At 40.0% G+C, this 25,761-nt stretch overlaps 1 long non-coding RNA gene across 1 annotated transcript; it reads left to right on the plus strand.

Moving 5' to 3' along the window:
* Positions 1-20,096: 20,096 nt before the first annotated feature.
* LOC114138696 (uncharacterized) lies at positions 20,097-25,475 on the plus strand. The gene is made up of 3 exons (XR_003594271.1): positions 20,097-20,175; positions 24,102-24,297; positions 25,416-25,475. It is a non-coding gene; the product is annotated as an uncharacterized LOC114138696 (long non-coding RNA).
* Positions 25,476-25,761: the final 286 nt, after the last annotated feature.

Raw genomic sequence — 25,761 nt, forward strand, 5'->3', positions numbered from 1 at the left:
AAAATCCTCTATATAGGCCAGAAGATGAGCTTCACTTATTATGCTCTGATTTCATGGGCTTATTAGACACAGTACAGTTTCTCACTCCAGACCGGCAGAAGAGAGACAACAGAACAAAAATGCAAAATCTAACCAAGGATTTCTGGTCAAGTTTCCAGAGCAAATATCTCAGTACACTTGAAATAAGACGAAAATAACATACGAGTAACTTTTCAACAAGATACAGGAGCTTGTTTTAGGTCAAATATTCTTTAATACTGTTGAAACATCACCTATAATAATCAATCAAGTTAATTTGTACAGCACATTTCAGCAGCAAGTGCTTTACATAATAAAAACACCATCCAGTCAACAATTAATGAAACATTACATTTTGAGGAGTACTATCATATAAATCATATAAATCAAATCTGTTCATGATTTTTGGTTCACATCAGAAATGAGACATTTTTCTGCCAGTGGAACTAGAACTTTTTAAAATCAATTTTAAGAAATGATTGACTTAAAACAAGCTCCTATTTCTTGCTGAAAAGTTTCGTGTAACTTCATGAATGGTTATGATTGTTGTCATGAAGAGTCTTTCTGTAAATAATGACACTGCTAATGCAAAGTTTTACTAAAGGTTACATTAAAAGTCAATCAAAAGTGTCATTATTTACCGAATGACTCTTCATGACAGTCATAACCATTCACGAAGACTCCTTCATGTTTATAACTGGTGTCATATTAATGACAGTGTTATTTCAGTCTTATACACATCCCTTCAAATAAAGTGTTACCATTTTGTCTTATTTCAAGAGTACTAAGAAAACTGCACTAGAAACTAGGCCAAAAATACTTGGTAAGAAATTGTGTTTTTGCAGTGCAAAAATCTCAAAGAGACTGAAAATAAAAAACTATTCTTACAACTAACAAACCATGAGTTACTTGTAATTGTTTTAACTAGATTTTATGGGACAAACTGATGCAAATTAGACAAAAAAATGTTTGGTAAAAGTTTTCAATTTCCATTCAAATCCAAAATTATTGGGGTCCAAATGTTTCCATTGTAACTCGAACTCAAATTGAAAATATTCCATTGATTTATTCCAAATTAATCTACAAAATACTTCTAAATGATTTTCTTTAAAGGTCCCAGATGTTTTCCTGTTGCACAGAGGGCGGATATTTTTTAAATTATTTTCTATTTTCTTAAGATACCACACCGACCCGTCCAAACCCGGCCCTGCAGGTTTTGGGTATCACTGATGTAAGGGAATCAGAAAACACCTGAAAGACGATGCTCTGCTGAGATGAAACCAAACAAACCTTTTAGCCAACATGCAAAATGCTCCATGTTGTGAAAATCAACAGTTAACAAGCAGAATAATGCCGTGAGGAAGCATTTTGTGTTTGTTGTTTTAGACTAATTATTTCTATTAAAACTTGTTTTCTGCACACAATTTTTGATCCTGAATCAAATACTGCGCACAAACTGAGGAGAAAGTTTTAAAAAACTGTCACCTATGTGTCTTTCAGAACAGCTTAGAAACATGATTTAGGAAGTTATTTTTTCAACTGGGTAAAAAAAGAGCCTATCCATCACTACACACTGCTGTGTGTTTTTCTATCACATGAAAGCCCAATAAAAATCACTGGATGTTGTTGTCGTAATGTGACAGAACATGAAACGGTTCCAGGAGTATGACAAATTTAGATTTTTGACATCAAAATTTATCTGCAGATAATTTACTGAGTCACACTGGTGGCAGGTAAACAACGATAATTATGTTTATTAAATGTTTTGTGCAGTTTAAAACATGAAAAAGATGAATATGCATGAATTATAACAACAGCTACACTGATTTGGTTATTCTATGAGGAGAAACAGGTGCAGAGTCACATTAATCTACAATCTTCATTTAGCTCAACAAACAGCTAATTTGTCTGGAAATAAACCATCTAATTTTGATTAATGGGACCGGGACGCAGCGCAAGAAAATGAATGAAAGCATTATTATTATTATAATTATTACAACTGCTATCATTATTATTATTTTTTATTAAGTCTGCTAAATAGATTTTCTAAGAAGACTTTAAATTTCTGACCCTGTTTTTCTCTTGGAGATGAAAAAAATAAACCAAATTTTCTTAATATTTTCCTCCTTTTTCAGAGCAGGACAGGTGTGTTATCCATAATCAAATTATAATAAAATTATGATTTATTCAGCTCAAACCTTGATTTCTTACAAATTATTCTGATTCAGCAGCATCTGGTTGCATTAAGGAAGGAAAAAACAGAATGAATCCCTTCAGACTCAATAAAATTTAAACTTTCATGGCTCTCTTAAGAAGTTGTTGCATATTACTGTGTTTATGAAATGCAGAGCGCCAAGTGGACAATCTGGTTAACATTTAACGATCCGGTGATGCATTGGACGGCGTTAGTTTGCCTCTTCTTTTGGAAATTCAGAAGCAATAACAAACCTATTTAAGGAATTTTGAACACCCAACAAGGAGCCGTTGTGTTTAGCTCTGTAGTGTTGAGCTGTACTTATAAGATTTACCATTTATTAAATACTTATTTAACTCTACAGCCTTGCCTGGAACAAACTGATGTTTTTAAGTTCATCTCCTGTAGCAGGGCCACTCTGTAAAGACCGTAAACTCCAGCTCCTCCTCTCGCCAGCGTGGAGGTTATGAAAGCAAAACCTCACAGAGTGAAGCAGCAGCACATAACCTTTTCCGTCTTGATTTGCAGAGTGCATGCTCCAGTGCCTGCTGCAGATCCAGATCCCACTACTGGACACTCCTCTGCAACATAGACGATATTTTTGTAGAGCACTGATACGTAGAGTCGAGGCAAACCTTAAAGGAGGGGTCGGGGTGTTATGTGGAATAAAAATGTTGAGGTTTATATCATGTCGTAATGTTATTCCCTCACCTAAACCATACCTGGAGTCTTGCTTTGATGCTTTAGTGCGTGTTTGAGAAATGCTTGAACCTCCCATAGCAACTATTTGAAGGTGCCTAAACTTATGAATGTCTGTTTTCAAGTTATCTTTGCGGTACATAATTTTTATAAAAATATACACTACATTGCCAAAGGTATTCGCTCACCTGCTTTGACTCGCATATGAGTTTAAGTGACAGTCCTAATCCATATGGTTCAACATGACGTTGGTCCACAGGTTACAGCTCCAGCTCCTCTGGGAAGGCTGTTCAAGGTTTAGGAGTGTTTATGGGGATTTGTGACCTTTCTTCCAGAAACACATTTGTGAGGTCACACACTGATGTTGGACGAGAAGGCCTGGCTCTCAGTCTCCGCTCTAATTCATCCCAAAGGTGTCCTATGGGGTTGAGGTCAAGACTCTGTGCAGGCCAGTCCAGACTCTGCCATCCATGTCTTTATGGACCTTGCTTTGTGCTCTGGTGCACAGTCATGTTGGAGGAGGAAGGGGTCAGATCCAAACTGTTCCCACAAGGTTGGAGCATGGAGTTGTCCAAAACGTCTTGTATGCTGAAGCCTTCCACTGCTATACAGTCCAGTGTCAACTTGCTTTACACCACTGCATCTAATGCTTTGCACTTGGTGACATATGGATTGGATGCAGCTGGTCACCATGGAAACCCATTCCATGAAGCTCTCTGTGCATTGTTCTTGAGCTAATCTGAAGGCCACATGAGGTTTGGAGGTCTGCAGTGATTGACTCTGCAGAAAGTTATCGACCTCTTCGCACTCTGCGCTTCAACGTCCGCTGACCCCGCTCCGGCAGTTTACGTGACCAACCACTTGGTGGCAGCGTTGCTGTCGTTCCCAAACACTTCCAGTTTCTCACCGTACAGCTGGCTGTAGAATATGTAAGAGCGACGAAACTTCATGACTGTATTTGTTGCACAGTTCCACGCTGGAGTTCACTGAGCTCCTGAGAGCGAGCCACTTTTTCACAAATGTTTGTAAAAACACTCTACATGCAAAATAGTGTATTTGTTGAAACTATCACTGGTAAAGACACAGAATTGTAATATTTATTGACAAAGGATTTTACAAAACATATATTCATTTATCCTGAGCTGAATCAATGTTATTTTCCACAAAGCAAAATTTGTGAAAACACAGAAAAACTGAGTTGAAAACATGAAACAGTCTTTTATGAAACTGTTCATAAAAGACTGTGGCTGCAATAAATGAACAAGAGATGAAATCAAGCAAACATTAAAAGGTTAATGACTGATAAGTGTGCAGCTAAAAATGTAAAAAGACAGCAGACAAAGTGTAGCTTAACAAAGGTGCAAACTGAATAATTTACAACTAATTTATCTGAGAATACCAGACAATTAAACATGGTCACAAAGGTTGCCAAAAATACCCACTGAGCAGCAAGAACGTGCAAATAAACTGCAAAAACATGAAGCTACAATGAACCAATTATCCTCCAGTGACACTGGATTTCAGAGCCGCAAACAACCTTGGGGTGTGTGGAAGAGCAAGGTGTCAAGTGCTCAGAAACACGGCCAGGGTGAAAAAAGACGAAACCCACTCACCACTGCATGAGCCGTGAAATACCTGAAGACAGAGTTTTTTTAGAGGTTTCATGGATAGATAAAAGCAGCGTGACACTTGGTGGGGCAGATGGGCCGACCTGCCCCTGGATCACTAATGGAAACAGGGCAGCACTTGGAGCTGCGCCGCGGTGGTGAGGCACAGGCACTGATATGGGCGGCAGGTTTTACGGTTGAGCTCCACGGACCTTTAGAGACTAAAATAAACTCCAAAAAGTGTTTTGAGATCATTTGGATTGCATTCATTGATTATATACTATATATACTGTATATATATATATATATATATATATATATATATATATATATATATACAGTATATACAGTATATATATTTAAGGTTATAGTGCTTTGCAAAAGTATTGACACCCCTTTTCTTTTATTCTGTTGGGCTGTATTAATATAATTTTATGCATCTCATTGGGGTTTTATGTGACATGGGAGGAAAGCGATGAGTGGCTTTCAATTTTTAAATGGGACCTATTATGAAAAAATTACATTTGTAAGTTTTAATACTTCGATTTGGGTCTTAACTGCTTCTAAAAACAACCCAGCTAATATTTTATGGTGTCTGGAAAATAAGCTGCTTCCAAAACCTCCAGATTGTTGCGTCACAATAGATCTGCACTGGACTGTTACCTAGCAACACAAGTAGGGCTACAGAATGTTTGGTCAGCTGGTTTTACCCCTATCTGTGCTGTACAATGGCTACTGGAAAAGTCAAGTGTTTTGTTATTGACTTACCATCCAGAAACAACTTGCTGACATTTTGTTGCTTAGGTAGGAGGCTCTACTCCTGCTTTTGTTTGCAGCCATTTTCATGTGTGACTGTAGACGTTGAGTTGGGGGCGTGGCCAGCGGCAGCTTATTTGGATTTAAAGAGACAAGACACCCTAAAACAGCTCAATCTGGAAGGAGCCCACAAGGGAAGAACTGACCAGACCAAAATCTTATTATATTAAAACGATTTTGCGCAAAAAGGTACATGTTTTTTATTGCATATAGACCAGTCTTTCTCAAACTGTGGTCCCCGGACCACTGGTGGTCTACTGGTGGTCTACTGGTGGTCCGGGGTTGTACTGCATGTAAACAACTGTTTACTTGCCGTTACTTGAGTTGAAAGTGTGAAGCTCAGCTAACTTACCAAAGGATTGTGTTTAAAAATGATAATGGATAAATGGCTTAAGATCAGAAAAGAAAACCTGAAGATACCGGTGGAAAGTTTTTCAGGGTGAGTTGCAGACCTGTTGTTTTTGAACACTATTATGATACAGATCTAGTTCTGTGGCTGTGCAGAACACGATATGACGGTGACGATGTGTGAGCAGTGCTGCGCCCCGCGCTGACTAACTGCATCTTAACACCTAAAATAAAATTATTTATGATGGACTATCTACTGAATGTTTTTTCTGCCAAAGCAACTCAAGACTATTTTTCTTTTATTATGCTTCTAAATTACAAATAATCCTAAAACGTTATCAATAGTTCACACAACACTTGTAGTAAAGAACTTTTTTTGATCTCCATGTTTTCTATCATTGGAAAGCTTAGGGTCTCGACTTTCAGAATCTGTAAATATCAAAACGTGTTCATGGTTTTATTGTGGACAGCCACATTTACAAAACAGCTCCACCCTTCACATTAGAAAGAACAAAGACGATGAGTTAAGAGACTAATACTTTAATTTCAGGTTGTGTACATTAAGATGTTGGGTGGTCCGTGAGAGTTTGTTACATGGGCTAAGAGGTCTGTGTCCTGAAAAAGTTTGAAAAACTGACATATCCTAAACAATTCATTGAAGCATAGCAGGTCACATTTAGCAAACTAAAATAACTTGGAGGATTGTGTGCTTACACAACATTTTGGATGTAAGTGTCTTGTTGCAAGCTAGAAACAGGTAATGTTGTTTTAGGTTTGCTCCAAACTCTTTACACTTCACACTAAACGATTTAGGCAATATTACATGAGATGCTACCTTTTACTTCTGCCTTTTTCATGCTATTTGTTCATGAATGTTCATTAACAAACTTCTGAGAGCTCTTAAAGGGCCAGCAGTGTTTATATTGAGATTAGGTCACACAGGTGTATTGTACTGAACAGATGATTTCTGAAGGCATTTTTGTAAATTGGATTTGGTTGTATTAAATACATACACGTGCCACACTTTTCAGATGTTTATTAATAAAAACATTTTAATAACATGCATGATTTTCATCCTGCTTCAACATTACGTTCTACTTTGTTTTGGCGTCTAAACTACCAATTTCCCAAAGTTTACAGCTGTAATTTAAAAACATTTGAAAAAGTTCACGGGCTGTGAATACTTTTGCAATGCAATGTTTATCTGGGATTATATCTGTGATGATTTACTGTCTAATAAAGAATATCAGGTAATAACCTGAACCCCTTTTAAATCTGGTTTTGTTCCTTTTAAGTCATAGTGAAATGAGACGATACTCCACTTTGAACAGTAGGTGGGAGGAAAGTTGTTCAAAAACAGATTAAAACGGCTGACATATGCAAAGCATTCAAGCAACATGATAGTTATCAAAGAGGAGAGTCAATATTTGATTCTCTGGAACAGCCAGTAATCATTTAAATGTCAGTTTGTTGTCCTAAAGTGTTCCTCTTATGATAAGAGATTTCTTTTTGTAATTTAGCTTAATGGCTGCACACAATAATTTCCTCTGAGAAATCCAAAAGTCATTTCCCCTTTTAAACAAATAGGAGCTGAAATTCATTAATGGAATGAATTTACTGAGGGCACTAATTGTTCAACAGTTCAAATAAATCCTGAAGAAAAGTTTGTTTCATTATAGAGCATTCAGTGGGGACAGAGAAGTAAACAGTATCCAAGTTATCCACTTTAAATGCCACTTAAAGAACGAGAGCTTGAGATAATGAGACTGTACGGCATTTTTTGTGATAGAGGAGCTTATATTATGAAGCATGTGACTTAATCTGGTGAAGTTAACCTCTACTGTTTATATGAGACCCGTATTTAAATACAGTGTAGTCCAACTATTTGCAGTTCGTTTTAAGACAAATGTAACTTTTTATTACTTACTGTAAACTTACTTTGTTGTGGATTCTTTTGTAGAGAAATATTCAAAAGAAAATCAATCTTAGGAGGCTAAAATACCGCGGGCCAATTCTACTTAAGCTATTGGCTGGCATTTTCAAAGCAGCCAATCAAGGAGTGCCATTCATTTTCCTCAGTGCTGATTGGCTGAACCACCAAGAACGGAAATACGGAAAAATGTATGGATGTCAGCTTCCAACTGTGCACATTAATGTGCATGTTGGTGTGTTTGAAGTAATAAATTAAGCAGCTATAAACATTTTTATTTTAAAAAAAGTTTTATTTGCTAACCCCAGCTAGCCCAGATATTTAGAACAGTTAATAGATTTCAGGTGCTAACAAAATATTATTACAGATATATTTCTCTTTAGATTTTGTAAATGATTTTAGTTGAAAATGTTGCATTATAAGTCGATGTATTAGGTTAATGACTCGCTTTTTTTAAGCTGACAAACCAATGTCAGCTAAAAAAAGATAATTTCATAAGGACTATATGTTAACAGATGCTTAAGGTGGTGGAAAACTAAAGCAATATATGGAATAAACCCTGCTGACTTTAATAATAATAATAATATGATTTATATGACCTATTTACTATCAGAAGAGCGGTACTTTATCAACAGTAATGAAGGACTGCTTTAGTTTCCAGACCATAACTTTCCAAAGAGCATGTGTTTATTGAAATACGTTACCCATCAATCTGTCCTACCTTGAGGCTTTGTGAAGCCTGAATGGACGAGACTTTGAAAGCTACTTTATCAAAGTTTCCAACCTGCGGAAGTTCAGTGTCTCCGTTCTTTCAACTTTTAATTACTGTTAGTTTGACAAGCAGTGTGTGTTTCTCAACGGCTTTACAGGGTGGATTAAATGTCATGTCTGAAATGTTCAGTGGATGTATTCACGACAAAATTTTATTTGGTAATTTAACTATTTTTGTTTTTTTTACAGGTTCAACCTTTGTGAATTTTATTGTGCTGGATATAAATTTACATTTATGTAAAGGTTTGCCAATGTTTGGATATATATTTAGGAGCAGCATATTTTTAAAAGGAAAAGTTTTCTCGTTACAACAAAACCAGTTTTAAATCTCGTTATGATAACATTTCTTGTTGACTCTCCTCACCCTGTTGTTTCTAGATTACACCTAAAATCCCTAAATGTGTCGGTATTTTACTATTACAACCTTTCTTACTCCTGATTTAGAGATATATGAAATAGTACAATGCTTGTCTGCATGATTGAAAATGCAAGTATTTTTAAAGAAATTTCTTACACAGTTTATTGATTGAAATAATGTGAGAAGCAGAAACTGAAGCGACACAGCTGGCACAAGGTGTGAAAGTGAGTTCTCGGGCTCTGAGGATTAAACGATGATCGTTTGCTCTGGTTTCTCCTTCACACCTGTTGGGCTTTGACAGCAGACATGCACATCATTTATCAGACCGTTATCCTCTGCAGTGCAGAGCAGTAATAGCTGCAATCATGTGATTTATCCTACATCTAAGGGCTGCTGCCACTTGTCTTTAACAAAGAGAGAAATTTAATCAGATTATAACAAAGCTTTTGATGAATAAAAGCGTAATTCCTGTCAGAGGACCCATTAAAGTAAACAAGTTTTAACTAAAGGATGCAAATAATCCTCTGGAAACCAACATTACAGCTGGAAAAGGTGAGCCGAACATAAAACCCTGCAGGATTGCGAAAAGAGGCTCCATGGAAAGACTGAAGCGGTTCCTAAGCAACCGTTCGCTGTGGGGGACTGTAGAGGTCCTATTGAAAACCGGACTATTATGAGAATTAACCTCCAGAATCTCCAAAAGGTTCTCTGTTTTGTGCAGTTAAACACACATTACCAGGCACCCAGGGAAGATTACTGCATATTAAAATAAAACAGGCAACCGGCTCGAGGTAATTATCTGTTTGATTCTTTAATAAAACTCTGAAGAAGAAGAAGTAGAGACCGCATGGTATACTTTTAAACGCTCCGTCTTTGGTGTGCCTTCAAAACAAAGCAGACGGTAAATGACAGCTTAAGAAATAAATAAATAAGAAAAACACAGGATCAGAAGAACAAAGTGAAATCCTAAAGTGACAAGCCCTTCAACTCGGCCTGCCTTTAACGAGTGAAGTCAAAGTTGAATGTTGAAAGGCGTCTCTTGAGGTGGAGTGATGCAAGCAGCGACAAGGCAGAACGGTAAACAGCGGCGGCGACAGATTAACAATGTTGGCTGTGTAATGAAGATGTGTCTTTTGATTCTGCAGAATTCAAGGGTAAACACATGACAGGAACAAACAGCTACACGTTGAGCATAACTTAACTTAAACGTCTTCTTATCTATCCTCTGCGTCGGAAGAAACGGCACAAAGCAGACAAACCAGGAGTCGGAGTTAGCTACAGATGTCATCTTGCAGGTGAAGAAGAAATTATTGAGATGATTTGCATCGACACAAAGAGCTTGTGTAATAAATTAAATATCTACTTTATTGCATTTCTTTCATTTTATTAGCTGCGTTTGTGTCATGATCTGTGTTTTTCCTTGTTTATTTAGAGTTTTCTGTGTCGTTAAGTCTCTTCGTTGTCCTGTCCTCCCCTTGATTGTTCCCAGGTGTGTCTCGTCTCTGTGATTACCCTCCCGTGTATTTAACTCCACCTGTGTTCCTTGTTCCTCGTCGGGTCCTCGTCAATGTTAGCTTCTGTGTCGTCAGTGTTTCCATGTGCCTGCTGCTCGTTGTTTGGATTAAGTTTTCTCATTAAATCTTCATAGTCATCATACCTGGGTCCGCTGCATCTGCCTCACCACCCTTCACCACACCGCTTCCTGACAGTAGGACCCGACCACACTGAACGGTGAGGCACGCTACTTTTCGTTATGGACCCAGAAGGATTATGGAGAGCGATCGAGGACTATTTGGCAGTGTTGGCAAGTCCGTATTCAGCCCGACGGCGGCTGAATACGTCCACACGCCTGGTCCTCCTGCTGGATCAGTGGATCCCGCGGCTTCCGCATCTGGGACTGGCGGAATTACAACAAGAGGCAGAGTGGCAATTCCAGACAGCAGCGGCCGTGCTGAAAGGTAACCCTCTGCCTCCCAGTCTGCACAGTCTCTCCGCCAGCCCAGACCCGGGACCAGCAACTCCAGCCGGCGCACCCGAGGCCGTTTCAGCCGGCGTTCCAGCCGGCGCACCCGAGGCCGAATCAGCCGGCGTTCCAGCCGGCGCACCCGAGGCCGTATCAGCCGGCGTTCCAGCCGGCGCACCCGAGGCCGAATCAGCCGGCTTTCCAGCCGGCGCACCCGAGGCCGAATCAGCCGGCGTTCCAGCCGGCGCACCCGAGGCCGAATCAGCCGGCGTTCCAGCCGGCGCACCCGAGGCCGAATCAGCCGGTGTTTCAGCCGGCGCACCCGAGGCCGAATCAGCCGGCGTTCCATCCGGCGCACCCGAGGCCGAATCAGCCGGCGTTCCAGCCGGCGCACCCGAGACCGAGACTCCCAGTGTTCCTACCGAGACTCCCAGCGTTTCTTCCGAGACCCCGACTTCCGAGACCCCCAGCGTTCCTTCCGAGACCCCCAGCGTTCCTTCCGAGACCCCGACCTCCAGCGTTCCACCCGAGACCCCGACCTCCTGCGCTCCCTCCGAGACCCTGACCCTCTGCGTTCCTTCAGAGACCCAGACCCTCTGCGTTCCTTCAGAGACCCAGACAGTCTGCGTTCCTTCAGAGACCCAGACAGTCTGCGTTCCTTCAGAGACCCAGACCCTCTGCGTTCCTTCAGAGACCCAGACCCTCTGCGTTCCTTCAGAGACCCAGACCCTCTGCGTTCCTTCAGAGACCCAGACCCTCTGCGTTCCTTCAGAGACCCAGACCCCCTACGATCCTCCTGAGACCCCGACCTTCTGCGTTCCCTCCGAGACCCCGACCTTCTGTGTTCCCACTGAGACCCCCTGTGCTCCACCAGAGACCCTGCCTCGGGGGGCTCGTCGTCGCCGTCTGTGGGCGGCCCCCGGGACTCCCCGTTGCCACCTCCGGCGCCGTGGGCGACGGCCGCTAGACCGCCTCTGTGGTTCCCGCCTCCAGCGCTGCGGGCGACCGCCGGACCGCCTCTGTGGTTCCCGCCGCCGCGGACGACCGCCGGACCGCCTCCGTGGTTCCCGCCGCCGCGGACGACCGCCGGACCACCTCCGTGGTTCCCGCCGCCGCGGACGACCGCCGGACCACCTCAGTGGTTCCCGCCTCCTTTGCCTCCGCCCACCCTGTGGGTAGTTTTTTTTTGTTGTTTATGGACTCTTGGCCCTTCTTGTTTTTCCGCCCACGATGGTGGGTTGTTTTTTGTTAGTTTGGACTCTGGCCCGCCGTCCGGCACCCCTCCACCCACCCTTGTTGGGTTTTTTGGTTTTTTTTTCCTTGGGCGTCTGGTAGCCGCCCTTGAGGGGGGGGTACTGTCATGATCTGTGTTTTTCCTTGTTTATTTAGAGTTTTCTGTGTCGTTAAGTCTCTTCGTTGTCCTGTCCTCCCCTTGATTGTTCCCAGGTGTGTCTCGTCTCTGTGATTACCCTCCCGTGTATTTAACTCCACCTGTGTTCCTTGTTCCTCGTCGGGTCCTCGTCAATGTTAGCTTCTGTGTCGTCAGTGTTTCCATGTGCCTGCTGCTCGTTGTTTGGATTAAGTTTTCTCATTAAATCTTCATAGTCATCATACCTGGGTCCGCTGCATCTGCCTCACCACCCTTCACCACACCGCTTCCTGACAGTTTGTTCAATTCGACCCTGATCTGTGACGCCTCATATAAAAAAACAGTACAACTCCGAGATTTTGCTGTTTTCTCTTTCAGAAAAGAGAAAGAAAAATTATTTCTTTCAACAAGAAATAATAGAGTGGCCTCTGCAAAGTGCCAAGGATGCAAAACATTACGTCATCTAACTATGTAAATTACCTTGTGGCACCGACAGCAACAAGCAAATGGAGAATATTATACAACTGAGATAGAAAGAAAGGGGAAGAAAAGATCTGTAGCTACAGCGCCTTACTAACGTATCCATGTCCCTTGAACTTTTCAGAGAGCGGTAAGTGAAGCATAATTTTAAGTGGAAGAAGAAAATAAAAACAGGGATTTAAAAAAACTTTACAAAATAAACATTTTGAAAAGTGTGGCAGACATTTATTTTCAATATCTACCGCTAATTAAAATCTAGAGCAGGGGTGTTAAACTCATTTTTGTTTTGGGCCAAATCAAGATCACGAATACTCAGAATGTGTTGAGAAAACTTGTTCACAAACTGTTAAAATATCAATGAATTCTTAAAATATAATAATATTACTAAACATCTTCTCAGTCCCTCCACTATTTCACGTTTCTGGTACTAATTTGGAAATATTTGTGATATTGATGCAGCTCCTGGGCTGTAATCTGACATCAGTTATAGCTGAGGCAGCTGTTTAGTGCAAGTCAGAAGGTTTTTGACAATTTTTAAGACATTTTAAAGAAAAATCTGAAATAAATTCCCAAATATTAGCGCAAAAAAAGTGCGAGGATTTGTTGATGTTTTGAGAATTTCCACGATAATTAAATAAATAAAAACTGCATTGATTTGATTGATAACATAATATCTAAGCTCACTTAGTGTTTAGTCTAGATATAGAGACTAATCTAGCTATGGCGGGCCGGATTTGGCCCACGGGCCTTGAGTTTGTGCCCTAATTACAGAGCACAAGTGTGTCAATAATATTTGTTCAGCTACTGAAAACAATCAGAAAAATAAAAAAAAGACAGTCAAAGTAGAACCAAATCAACATGGCTCTCCTCCTCCATTGAAGCAGCCAAAACTTTAAAATATTAAAACAAACAAGGACTTGCAGAGATATTTATGGATGGGTGCGTGGACTTTATTTACAAATTAAGGTAGAATTTTAATAATAATAAAAAGAGAGACCAGCCAAAGCAAACTTTAAAACTCTAAAAAATAAAATTTGACCTAATATTAGATACGATTTTCTTTTTCATATTTCATATTGTTGAACAGTGTAGAATTAAAAGCGTTTAAAACGACTAAATGTTTCAACTAAGGTCTAAATTGAAATGTAAGCTTCTATTTTGGATTCTGGGTCAGCAAATCCAACTCCAGAGAAACCAGTGCCTCACCAGTTAAGAACCTCGCCACTCATCGCTGCAGTGTGAAACACGGTGAGGGCAGCATAATGCTGTGGGACAGCAGAGACGGAAAAGAAAATGTGTTTGAAAGATGCAGTCGAATTCGAGACATAAGTCCAACTGAAAATCAGTGAAAATGCTTCACATTTAAAGTTTCTGCATCTCTACAAAACCATGTACAGTATTTTCCTTTCACTTCATATTTATGTACTGATTTCTGTGGGTCCCTGTAAAAGCTTCCCACTATTCCAGTACGCAGACTTAATCTCTACATGAAATTTCAAACAAATTTGTATATATTTGCATTCTCCACAACAGGTCCTACAAAAGCTTTCAGGATACTAATATTTGTGTGAAAGCGTGTTTAGGTAGATGATAGATTTAAAAACCGTGATATCTACCATTCTGAAACAGAGCTACCGTATTTAGGAGTTGCTGTTCTGCACTTTAATGGATGGAAAATAGAAGAACTGGATGTACGTTTCCTCCCAGATAAATTTGACAATTCAAGCTTTTGAGTACACTAAATGTTCGAGCCGGATCCCACTCAGATTGTTGCAAGCCACAACACTGAAATGGGTACTCATAAAAACAAGAAAATTACCAAAATCACCACCATCACAACACTTTGAGGAACCCTCCAGTTAGCTGAAAGGAGCTGTAAAAAGACACTCCTAAAAAGTAAGTAGGGAGAAAAGAGAGAAAACATAACTCACGTAAGAGAAAGCAAAAAGCATACAAGCAGCCTGATGAGAGCCAAATGACCTGCAGGCCTTCTCTGGGCGTTGATGCTCTGATCCTTCCCAGCACAGCGCGGAGGGTTTTAGCCAATGACCTGCCGCAGGTAGGGGTCAAAAATTATACTTCCTTCTTTTCTCTAGAAGAAGGAAAGAAAGAGAGTTTAGGTGGAAAAGTCTCACTGGATTTTTCAACATACCAAAAATAAAGAGCAGGCAAACTGTGGAAATATAAGGAAATCATACACATATGTGACAGGGTTTTATTTTAACAATATTATAGATGTGAGGTTTGCCCAAATTTGTTTATTTATCCTTTGAATTTATTTTGTTTAGTGAAGAAGTTGTTTCTTCAGACATTTATTGGTGTTTTAAGTTCTGTTACGCTGCTCTTGGCAGTTGGTGGTTACCATAGCAACCAGTAGCTGACAGCTCCTCCCCCTTTTTCTGTTGCCTTCGATAACTACTTTTAACTGCTGCCAACTGCTCATTGGGGCCTGCCCATAGCAATGCATAAGGAGAGCAGTGACTGACTTGCTTCGAGTTTAGGTGGAAAAGTCCCCTAGTGTTCCCTCGTCGCCCCCTGGTGGTCTCAATGCTCCCTTGTCGCCCCGTAGAGCTCCCATCGTGTCTCCCAGTGGTCCTTCGTCGCCTCCTAGTGTTCCTCCCAAGTTCCCCAGAGACCCCTCGTCGCCGCCTCTCGGTGTCCCCGGAGCTCCACCGTCGCCTCTAAGAATCCGGCCCCTGCGCCTACGTCGTCCGCCTGACCCGTCTCCAAGCGCCCGGCCCCCGCTCCGTCGACGTCCGTCACACCTCCCACGTGGGGTTCGCTTTCGGCGCCGCTGACGCCCACCGGACCTTCCCCGTGGGTCCCGCCTCCTGCGCCGAGGACGTCAGCCGAACCCTCTTCGTGGGTTTCGCCATCGGGGCCGCGGACGCCTGCCGGACATTCCCCATCGCCCACCGGACCTTCCCCATGTGTTCCGCCTCCTGTGTCTCCGCCCACCCTGGTTGAACTGGTTTCTTGTTGTTTTTTGGACTCTTGGCCCGTTCTTCGTTTCTGCCCACCCTGGGTGGGTTGTTTTTCGTTGTTTGGACCCTGGCTCCCCGTCCTCCGCCCCTCGGCCCACCCTTGTTGTGTTTTGTTGGACATTTTGGGCACCTGGTAGCCACACCCAACAGACTTCTTGTGGCTTTGATGTCAAACTGTGATGTCACACATCCTGTCTGTGTATTCCCAGTCTTTGTATTCCCAGATTCCACAGAGAAATACATTTGCAGTTTAAGGTTTGAACCAGAAAGAAACGATGGCGGAGAAAGATTTCCTGTTAAACAAATTAGAGATTCTCCAGAAGAACAAGGTGAAGCTGAACAGGAAAAATAAGCAGCTTCAGAAAACAGTGGAGAGTCTGAAGAGGAAACTGGAGCGACTGAACAGCACAGATGACGACCCAACAAATTGGCAGGTAGAAAATAACATACTCATAAATTCAAATGAGTACTATAAAAAGCAAATTGCTAAAATTAATTTGGAATTGGAGGAAGCGAGTACAACAATTAAAAAAATGCGATGTGATTACTGTAACATGTGACGATTAAATTTATTACTAGAACAGGCGCAGGCCACGATGAAAAAAGAGGTGGAAGAATCTTTAAATGAAAAGTCCGAAAAACTGCTGTGGCTTGAAAGGGAGAACGAGGAACTGAATAAGGAAATCGTGGCTCTTAAAATCAAGATGGACAGAATAAAATCCAGGGTGGAAAAAACCAAGGATGAGCCACAAATAGATGAAACCCAGGAGGAAGAAACGCCAAAACCAAACGTATTCCAGAGAGTTGGGCGTGTTTTTATTCACATGTATGAATCGGGAACGCTGAGGTACTGGGTGCCACCCTGGATTTTTTAATTACTGAAAAGGAAACTTGGGGGGGGGTCGCTAGTACTATAACGCTTTGGGGATAGCGGCAGCAGAGAGGGGAACTTGTTGTTGTTTAGGGTCATTTATTGTATTTTATTTAATGTATAGAGGAAGAAGCTGCTGGACTGGTGTTTACCACCATCTTGATTTCCTCTTTTGTTAGAATAAATACAGTGAACCTGAATGTGTCTGTCCTGAAGCTAACCAAATGGACCTGAGACAAACATAGAAGGGTTTCACCTATATTCTGGGAGTGTCAAAAAGTTGACTTTTTTTGGAGGAATGTGAACAATACAATTGACAGAATGTGTGGGTACCAAATACCAAAGGATTTTAAGATAATGTATCTTGAAAATATGAAAAATACCTATTGGAAAAAGACGTGTATTTGATTAAGATTCTGTTAATTGCTTACAAAAAAGCCATAACAAGGAACTGGTGTCAGATATCTGCTCCATCGATACAACAATAGCTGAATATTGTTAAGGGGGAAAAAGTTACCTTCATTCTTAGACTAAAAGAAGACATCTTTATGGATAAATGGGGAAAATGGACACTATATGTCACCCAAGTCCAGGCAGAAATGACTCCTGACTTACAACTTTTATTTGTGTCTCTGCTTCAACACACCTGAGTTAAATAATGAGGTCATTAGCAAGTCTCTGGAGAGCTTGGTTGATCCAGGTGTGTTGGACCAAAGAAACAGCCCTTAAGGACTGGAGTTGAAGATCTCTGTTAAACACTGTAAAAAATAAAACCTTTTTCTACATAGTCCTACATTATATTTAGACTAAACATTTACTGTTTTAGATTGGCTAGGATAGACAGTCAAAATGACAGACAACAAAAAATTCAACACTAAAATGACTCCTGGTTGATAGGTCTCTAAATAATAAAGAACCCATTACTCCAAAAACAAAATTAAAGACAGTTTAAAGTTTGCAAATACACTCAAGGACAAAAAGCTAAATTTTTGGAGGCATGTCCTGTTGTCTGATAAAACTAAAATAGAAATGATGATCATTTGAATGAATAAAGGAGAAGCTTACAACCCTGAGAAAACCATCCCAACTGTGGAAACACCCACACATGTTGCTCCTGTGTGGGAGTTTTGGTACAGAAGGGGACTGGTGCACTTCACAAAACAGATGGAGTCACAAGGTAAGGACATTTTGTCTATTACGACTGGCTCAGTGCCAAAGCAAAAACAGGACAGGTAAAGTTGCACAAAAGGAGCATTTATGAAAGATAAAGTATAAAAGTAAGAAAAAACTACAATGAAGTCTAAGTGTTGGGATCAGTGGCGTAATGCAAATGCTTGGATGTGTTATAGGCATGCATATGTGAGTGTTGGGATTCGAAAATAAAGATAAACAGAGCGACTTGGAAGGAGGAAAGAGCCGGCCTTAAATACTCGCCGCTCTGGGTTCACATCAGCACAGCGGAGGAGCACAAGGGCAGACACAGTCAGTCCAGCTCGTAAGGTCCAGGGCACAAATGGATCTTCCAAAGGGACAATGACCCCAAGCACAACACTAAAATAGTTGCAAAGTGACCAAAGATCAACAAAGTTATGGTTTTGGATTGGGCACCGCAAAGCCCTGAATTTGTATTCAGATCTGAAAATCCTGCTTCAGTTACACCAGTAAATAAAAGGATAACTATCTGTTTATGCTGTGTATGTACAGTAAATGTCAAATTTTAAAGGTGACCCATAATGCTTCCTTGAACAGGTTGGGTCTATTTTTGCAGAGTCATTCTTAGATAATGAGATTTCAGTCTGCTCGGTTCTGCCTACGTTGAAGTAATTTCAGAATGAGCTGTTTTAGAGCGCCTTGTCTCTTTAAATCCAAATAAGCTGCTGCTAGCCACGCCCGCCAACTCAAAACGTGAAAATGGCTGCAAACAGATGTGCAACTTTACAATCGCAATCTTTGAAAACCGTTAGTAGACCCTCCTGCACAACCAACAATAATGCAGCGAAACAATTGATGTTTCCAGCAGCCATTATACAGCTGCAAGAGGAGCTCCACTTGGGTAACAGGGCTTGGCTAGGCTGATGTTGCTAGCTGAGCCCAGCCCCGGTGCATTGTAAGTTTGGAATGTGGAGAATTTTGAAACTTCTCATTTTCCAGACACCAAAAAACATGAACTTTTTGCCACTCTTTAGTACATGGAAGCAGTTGAGACCCAACTGGGAGTGTAAAATGTCGATTTTGCATAATATATCCCTTTAACCGTATCTAGGGACATTTGAGCCCTGCCACAAACATTTGATCACACATTCTGTTGCACTTGCTGCACAGAAACAACAACAAAAATACAAAGACTTCCATCTATACACTCATTATCAATAACCCATTTATCCTAGTGGGGTCATGGAAGAGTTTTGGGGGTACGGGTGAAAGGCGGGGAACACAATGACTTGTTAATCTAAAAAAAAAGTGCAATCACACTGAATTAAAGAAACTTCAATAGATAATTTCAGTAATGTGTGATGAAATTCAATAAGGAACAAAGCAATGGTTATTCCTTTCATAAAGGTTGAAGCCATGTTTCCTTTCCTTGAGGAAGTGGCAAAGGAAACAGTAAAACCACTTCCTGTAGCATTTTAAATAACAACCTGCTTTTTTTTTTCAGGAGCAACTTACTGTACATACATTCAAATCGGTTTGACTCTTTCACCCACACATGTTCAAGATGGGAAAACATCACCTCATGAAAGGTTATGCTTTATGGAGGTTTATATCTTTTATTGCAGCATTATAAGTAAAATGCACAATTTTTTTGGTAATGTGGATCTGTTATTCTAATTATGGTAAATTATTTTACTTAAACAAATTCACATTTTAGTGAGTAGAAAAAGCAAAGGCAGAAAAAGCAAACAAAAGATGCTTACCCCAGAGAAGGAATAATATGGAATAATCATGTGTAAGACCCTGTTTTGACCCTGCTCTCACCTACATTTTCTGCTTACTGTCATTTGCTGAAGAATTTATAATTTCGCTTACTTTGAGAGACTCTCAGAATATGGCATGAAAACAGTATTTGAACCCATGGAAATGGAAGTCAGTTGAGTTATTCACCCCCTCTCTGTGTTTTCCCCTATGACATACTTGTTTATTTCTCCTTACACATTTATTTCTGAGAAATTTTAACAATGGGGTCTGTGAGGGATTGTATCACTGCTGGAGTGGCCATTAAATAAAAAGCGGATTTAGAGACTTGCTGTTGTCATGCTTTTTCAGCCCCCACATAACCACTGGGATAAACACGGCACCAAGTCTTCCCAAACGCTGAGTATAAATAGTATTGCAAAGTCAATTTGTGCCTAAAAAATTGTAGCAGATAAAAATGTTGGGATTAAAATTTTTAACTTATGTTGGTATAAAACCTTAGCTGCTTTTCAGTTGAACCATAACAGCAAGTTTACACGAGTGACCAGAGTCTCACAGGCACATTTTGAAATCAGGTCTCAGAGTAAAACGTTTCTGTAACGCACATGCGCAGAACGCAGGTCTAACAAGAGTTTATTCTATGCATCTGTGGGCATATAAAAAACCCAACAATGATTCATACCTGTCAAGTCTCTCGCTTTGGCCGATTTTTACCCCTCTGTCTCCCATATTATTATTTTCCTTAAATATCTCCCGCTCTGACGTCAGTTTCACCCCTCCCGCCACCCTTCCCTCCTCTGACAGTCCCAACGGACGGCGACGTTCCTCGTATTCACAAATCCAAAACTTGACAGGTATTCAATGGCGAATAACATTGTGCTGTATGTGTTGTGCTACTTAACCTGTTCACCTTAACACAATTTCTGATAAGAAATATATGATATATGTGTTACATGAACACTTAGTTCATGTGAGGCAGAGAGAGTTACTGTTTACAAGGAGGTGGAAGCTAGGAAGCTAGAGCGGTAGAAGCTAAGAGTCAGATTCGACGATATGCTAAAATCGCAGCGCCATCTAGTGGCCTGGCATGACAACTACAGCTGACTGTCTCGGCGGAGTAAACGTTGATCTTTCCACCAATCAAGACGGGAAAAATACTGACAGTTTCCAGGCAGAAGTATGTAAGACGTTGAAAGAGCGTGTTCTTTTACCATAAGCTATGTTTTTTTGTGTGTACATCTGTTACGCAGAAACTAAAGGTTTATTTCCATTAAGTGTCACCCTGGAGATATGGGTAAAAACTATAAAGGTGGTTTTAAAATCTTTATTTTATTCATCAGGCTCTATAATTATTAGTTTTTATCTCAAACATGACTTCATTTTAAAAGCAGAGCACTGATTTTAATGGAAAACTCTCTGGGCTATCTTGCAATTTATGAGGACTTCTGTTGAAACAGTTCCTCTTCCCAGGCTTAACTGAACGAGTTGATAAAAACAGATTTTTCGTAGAAATAACTTTTAAAAAGCTTCATTGATATAAATTTTTAAACATAACTGAAACCATAAATCCCATGTGTTATTTCATTGCTGTTTCACTTTAATAGCATATTTAACTTTTTGTGGTTTTAGTCTTTGTGTTACTTTTAAACATCAGGCAATACCAGTGAAAATATTTTATATTTTACTATTTCGATGATAGGGTTATTTATATAGTGATCTGGGACCTACAGTATGTACAAAGAGTGCAAATGCATAAAATCTAGGCTCAGATTTGTTGAGAATGAGCTAACTGTGGAAATATGCACATTCCCATGGCAACTTTATTGCTGGTGTGGTTCTACAGTCAATGTTGACAGTATCTGAAGAAGGGGAATCCAAACTGTGGCTCGGGGGCCATTTGTGCCCCTGAGAATGATCCTGTGTGGTCCCTGACAGCACTTCAGTAATGTACACATTTTACCAGCTATCACAGACAATTAATAAGTTGTTGCAAACATTGTGGAAGGAAAACTGACCCACATTCTTTCCTTGTTGCAATACCTAATAAAAATAAATCCCCAAAATTCACAACTTGCTTTCTGCTCAATAAACTAAAAGTATATATATATACTTTTAAATCTTGAATTACAGATCAGTTTTCTTCAAAATTGAGTAGAAGACAAATTTGCTTCTACTATTAAAATATTGGATGATTATATGATTAGTTAATCGTTGAGCATTTAAATAATAATAAAAAACATAATAAAGTCAGCTTTAATTCAAAAATCAACTTTTTGTTGCTCAGTTATTTTTACTTTTAAACTTTGGTCTTCGAGGCCAAAAAGTTCGAACATTTCTGTTGATGAACATCTACAAAATTTCAGTTACATGACTGGATAACAAAATATGTGCAGGATGGTGCAGAAAATAACTTTAAAAACAATGAATTGCCTCACAAACATGCTTTGATCAAATGAGACCAAAGCAAATTGATTGACCATGAACACTCCATCCCCACAGTGAAACATGGCGGTGTCAGCATCATGCTGTGGGTATCCTGGCTTTACTAGGAACAGGGAAGATACTGAGAGTCAGTAAGGAGATGAATGGACCTAAAGTGAGGCTGCAACAGATCTGAGTCCAGCTCTACAGCCAGTAGAAAACCTGTGGAAAGTCTTGAAAATAGCTGTTTATCCGAGAGGGGTTGACAATATTTTTCAGATTTTTATTTCTGAAAAAATAAAAAAACATGTACCATTTTCTTATCGCTTCACAATTGCACATTAATAGATGTTGTTCTGCACAAAATCCCAGAAGAATAAGCTAAATTTTGAGATCGTAATGTGACAAAACGTAAAAACGGCATTGTATTTGCAAAAATACTTTGTGAGAAAAACAAAACCCTTACACATCAATCTCTTTGTCATTATTCTTACAATAAATTGAAGCTACATGAAGAAAGATATAAGACCTATCATCATATTAGCACTGATAAGCTTCAAAACAGACTAATTCAGTCCTGATTAATTATCATGACACTGCCTCTGCAGAAAAGTGTTTTTGAGGCCACAGTATAATCAAATGGACTTTTACTTTCTGAGAGTCTTAATTCAAAGAAGGGCTTTAAATTATTTTAATGCAGCAATTTTCTCTTCCTTTCATCAAATGAGGCCATTCACAACTGCATTTTAATTTGCCAGAGAGGGATAATTCACCTCATTGATTTAAATCACACATATTTTGAAATCCATTTTATCTTGGATGGCTCTTCGCATATTTATGTTCATAGACTGGAGCTGAAAACTGTGACTCACGTTATAATGTTTTCGGGAGGCTGAAAAAGCTGGAAGTAGCATAAAAAGAGGAGAAACTTCATCTAATAAATTAAGAATTTACTGCAATACCTGCTGCTCTGTGTGCCAAAACGTCTGCACCAGCAGACGCGATCAGCAGATCAGAGAACGATGAATTTGTGAGTTGACTTAGTCATATTACTCTTGTTACCTGAGCCTTTTATGCACTGTTTTTTATTACTATTTCATCAAAATGGCCTTACTCCTGTGTTTAGATTTGCTCTCGATAGTGGCAGACAAGTGCGGTAACACCACACTGCAGTGATGAAATAAAGGGCAAACTTTAACTGCGGGAGCCCCAGGCGATGTTTTGAAACTTCTACCTGAAAAACATCCTCAGAATCAGTCAGTAACCGCTTCACAACTACGAGGCCAAGCTAAAACGAACTTTGACTCGATGAACAAGAGGAACTTGACAGAGCACTAAAAACACATTTATTGTGTGCTTGTCTGCAGTGCTGCAAAAGAAATAACTGTCGCCTTATGTATTTTGTTTTTGCTTTTTCATCATGTTTAAAGTTTGAGGTGATCAAAGACATTTTAATCTAAGACAAATGTGCCTGGAAAGTATATAATAATGCCTCTTTAAGTAACAAATGTCAAATATTTGTTTTTGAGATATAAAAGTTTATGTAACTCTATACATCTGAATCTAGTTAAAGTTTCATCCTTTTTAAAAGACTTTTCTTATTTAAGCTAGATAAAAATGACAACAATCACACAAACACACATGCACAAATAAATAAAAATACAAGTTCAGTTTCTTTCAGGAGAAAACATCCAGAAAACTTTCTGGACTCTTAGTTTCACCTCTTCTCCTGTGTGCCTCATAAAGGCCAATATGGGAGGCAGCAGTTTTTGAAATTGTTGAAACGACCACACAGAGATCAAGTGACTGTGAGGGCTTTCAGTCCCCATTTCTTTTTAAATTAACAGACATTATCTGTGATGCCACAGACATAAACTAAATTATCGTTACATGATATGTTATTTGGGCGAGGCTTTGCAGAAAATTAAGCAAATAGAAGCAAGCCAGCATAAAAAAGTGCCATGAAGTGAATACAGATAAGTTTCATTAAGCATTTGACATTTCAACAGGCTGGAGGTTTGAAATTGAATTCACGGCCCTGCTGATAACTTTAACACGAGCCTGCATGTTTTTCTCCAAGGCAAATGTTAATGCCCAGGCCAACAAAATAATGATGAAAATCTTAGCAAGTATTGAGCAAAGGGGGAAAAAATATATTCACCCAAGTGCTATCATGAGCTCCTTTACGCTTTGCTCAGTTTTTCCTCTTGTGGGTACAGCTCCAACAAATTACAGAAAATTTATTGGATGTACAGGGGTGGATGTGGCATAGAGATGTCCACTTTCCTGACTGATCTCATTAAGCTTCCTTCTTCCTCTGCCCACGTTTTCCCTGCACACTTCTGCCTCTCATTTTCAGGGAGGCTGTCCTAATGTATGACCATTGTGTAGAGGTCACTGTTGATGTCCGAGTCATGCAGAGGAAGCTCGTCATGCGGAGTGCCGTGTGCTTCAGGGAGCAATCACCGGCCTCCAGCTTTCCCTATCAACATTCTCCGCTGCCCTCAGGCCAACAAGCCAGATTTTTCATGTCAGCTGGCATGCATCTTCAGCTCGTAAGTAGCTGTTTGACTTTCACAAGTCTCGCATCATTTCAGCGTGCTCACTCCCAAGCAAGGTTGCCATATCCTTGGTCCATAATTATATGCCAGTTATAAGTGTCCACTTGTGCATGCAGATGGGCTGGGCTCCTTAAACATCCAGGTAGCAAGTTGAACCTATCACAGATTATTTATTATCCACTGATGAGTTAGTTCTCACTTCATCTATCTATCTATCTATCTATCTATCTATCTATCTATCTATCTATCTATCTATCTATCTATCTATCTATCTATCTATCTATCTATCTATCTATCTATCTATCTATCTATGAATTTACATATATTATTGTACATATGAGAAAATTGTATATAAGACAAAGTAGAGAGCACTTTAAATGAAGATACTATTTATGTTGAATGGGGAATGTGAAATAGTTTCCTAACTTAAACTAGAGACTTTCTTTAAAAGTAATTAAAAATTGAATGTGTTATTTTAAAGGTGGCATATTATGCTTCCATGAACAGGCAAGGATACATATAAACGTGTTCATTACATTTCTGTCACAAAATCATTCTTGGATAATTAGAGCTTAGTCTGGTCTGTTCAGAATGAGCTGTTTTGGGGTCTCTGTCACTTTAAATCCAAATGAGCTGCTGCTGGCTGGCCACGCCCCCTAGTCAACGGTTACACTGGCACGTAAAAAAACAGATGCGCAGTTAAGAAACCATACATCTTTGAAAATCATTTGTAGAGTTTCCTGCACAACCAACAAGAAAGCAGCAAATGGTTTCTGTAAGATAAGTCAATAACGAAACGCTCGTCTTTTCCAGCGCGTTCTCGGTAAAACATGCTGGAAGCCCGTCTGGGTTGCTAGGTGCTGGGGTTGCTAGGTAACGGGCTGGGCTTCGCAGATGTTGCTAGGTGAGGCACAGTGTCTGCTGATTTGTTACCTTTCGGAGGTTTATGATACATTTTAACTTAACTTACTACCAAAAACCTCCTGGGTGGATTTTGTAAGGGCTTGTGCTGTTTTTAGAAGTAGTAGAAACCCAAATGGAAGTTCAAAAACATGTAAATATATCATCTGTAATATGATTTTTTGTTAATGTGATGTTTTTTTTAATCTAAGGAAGAAGAATAGCTGCTGCAGATGTTAATGGGGATCTCAATAAAAGTAACTAAACATAAACATATCTATCTTTCTATATCTAGCATTCTACTTCATAGCTAACACAGTGTTTAACGATATGATAAACTGCTGCTACATCAATTGTAACTGAAAATATGCTCTGATGTAGAGACTGGCAGATAAGTGCAAGTGTCATGACACGAGTTATTACAGCAGATCGGACCTTGGGTGCAGGAGGCAATTTCTAGGCACCGTCAAGATCCAGTCAAACTCCTTCCAGTGGGACCGTCCAGCTCTCTCAGAAGTCAGACAGAATAGTTATTATAAAGTTCACCAGAGTCAGCAG

Source organism: Xiphophorus couchianus, chromosome 23 (assembly GCF_001444195.1).
Source record: "Xiphophorus couchianus chromosome 23, X_couchianus-1.0, whole genome shotgun sequence".
Classification (NCBI taxonomy): domain Eukaryota; kingdom Metazoa; phylum Chordata; class Actinopteri; order Cyprinodontiformes; family Poeciliidae; genus Xiphophorus; species Xiphophorus couchianus.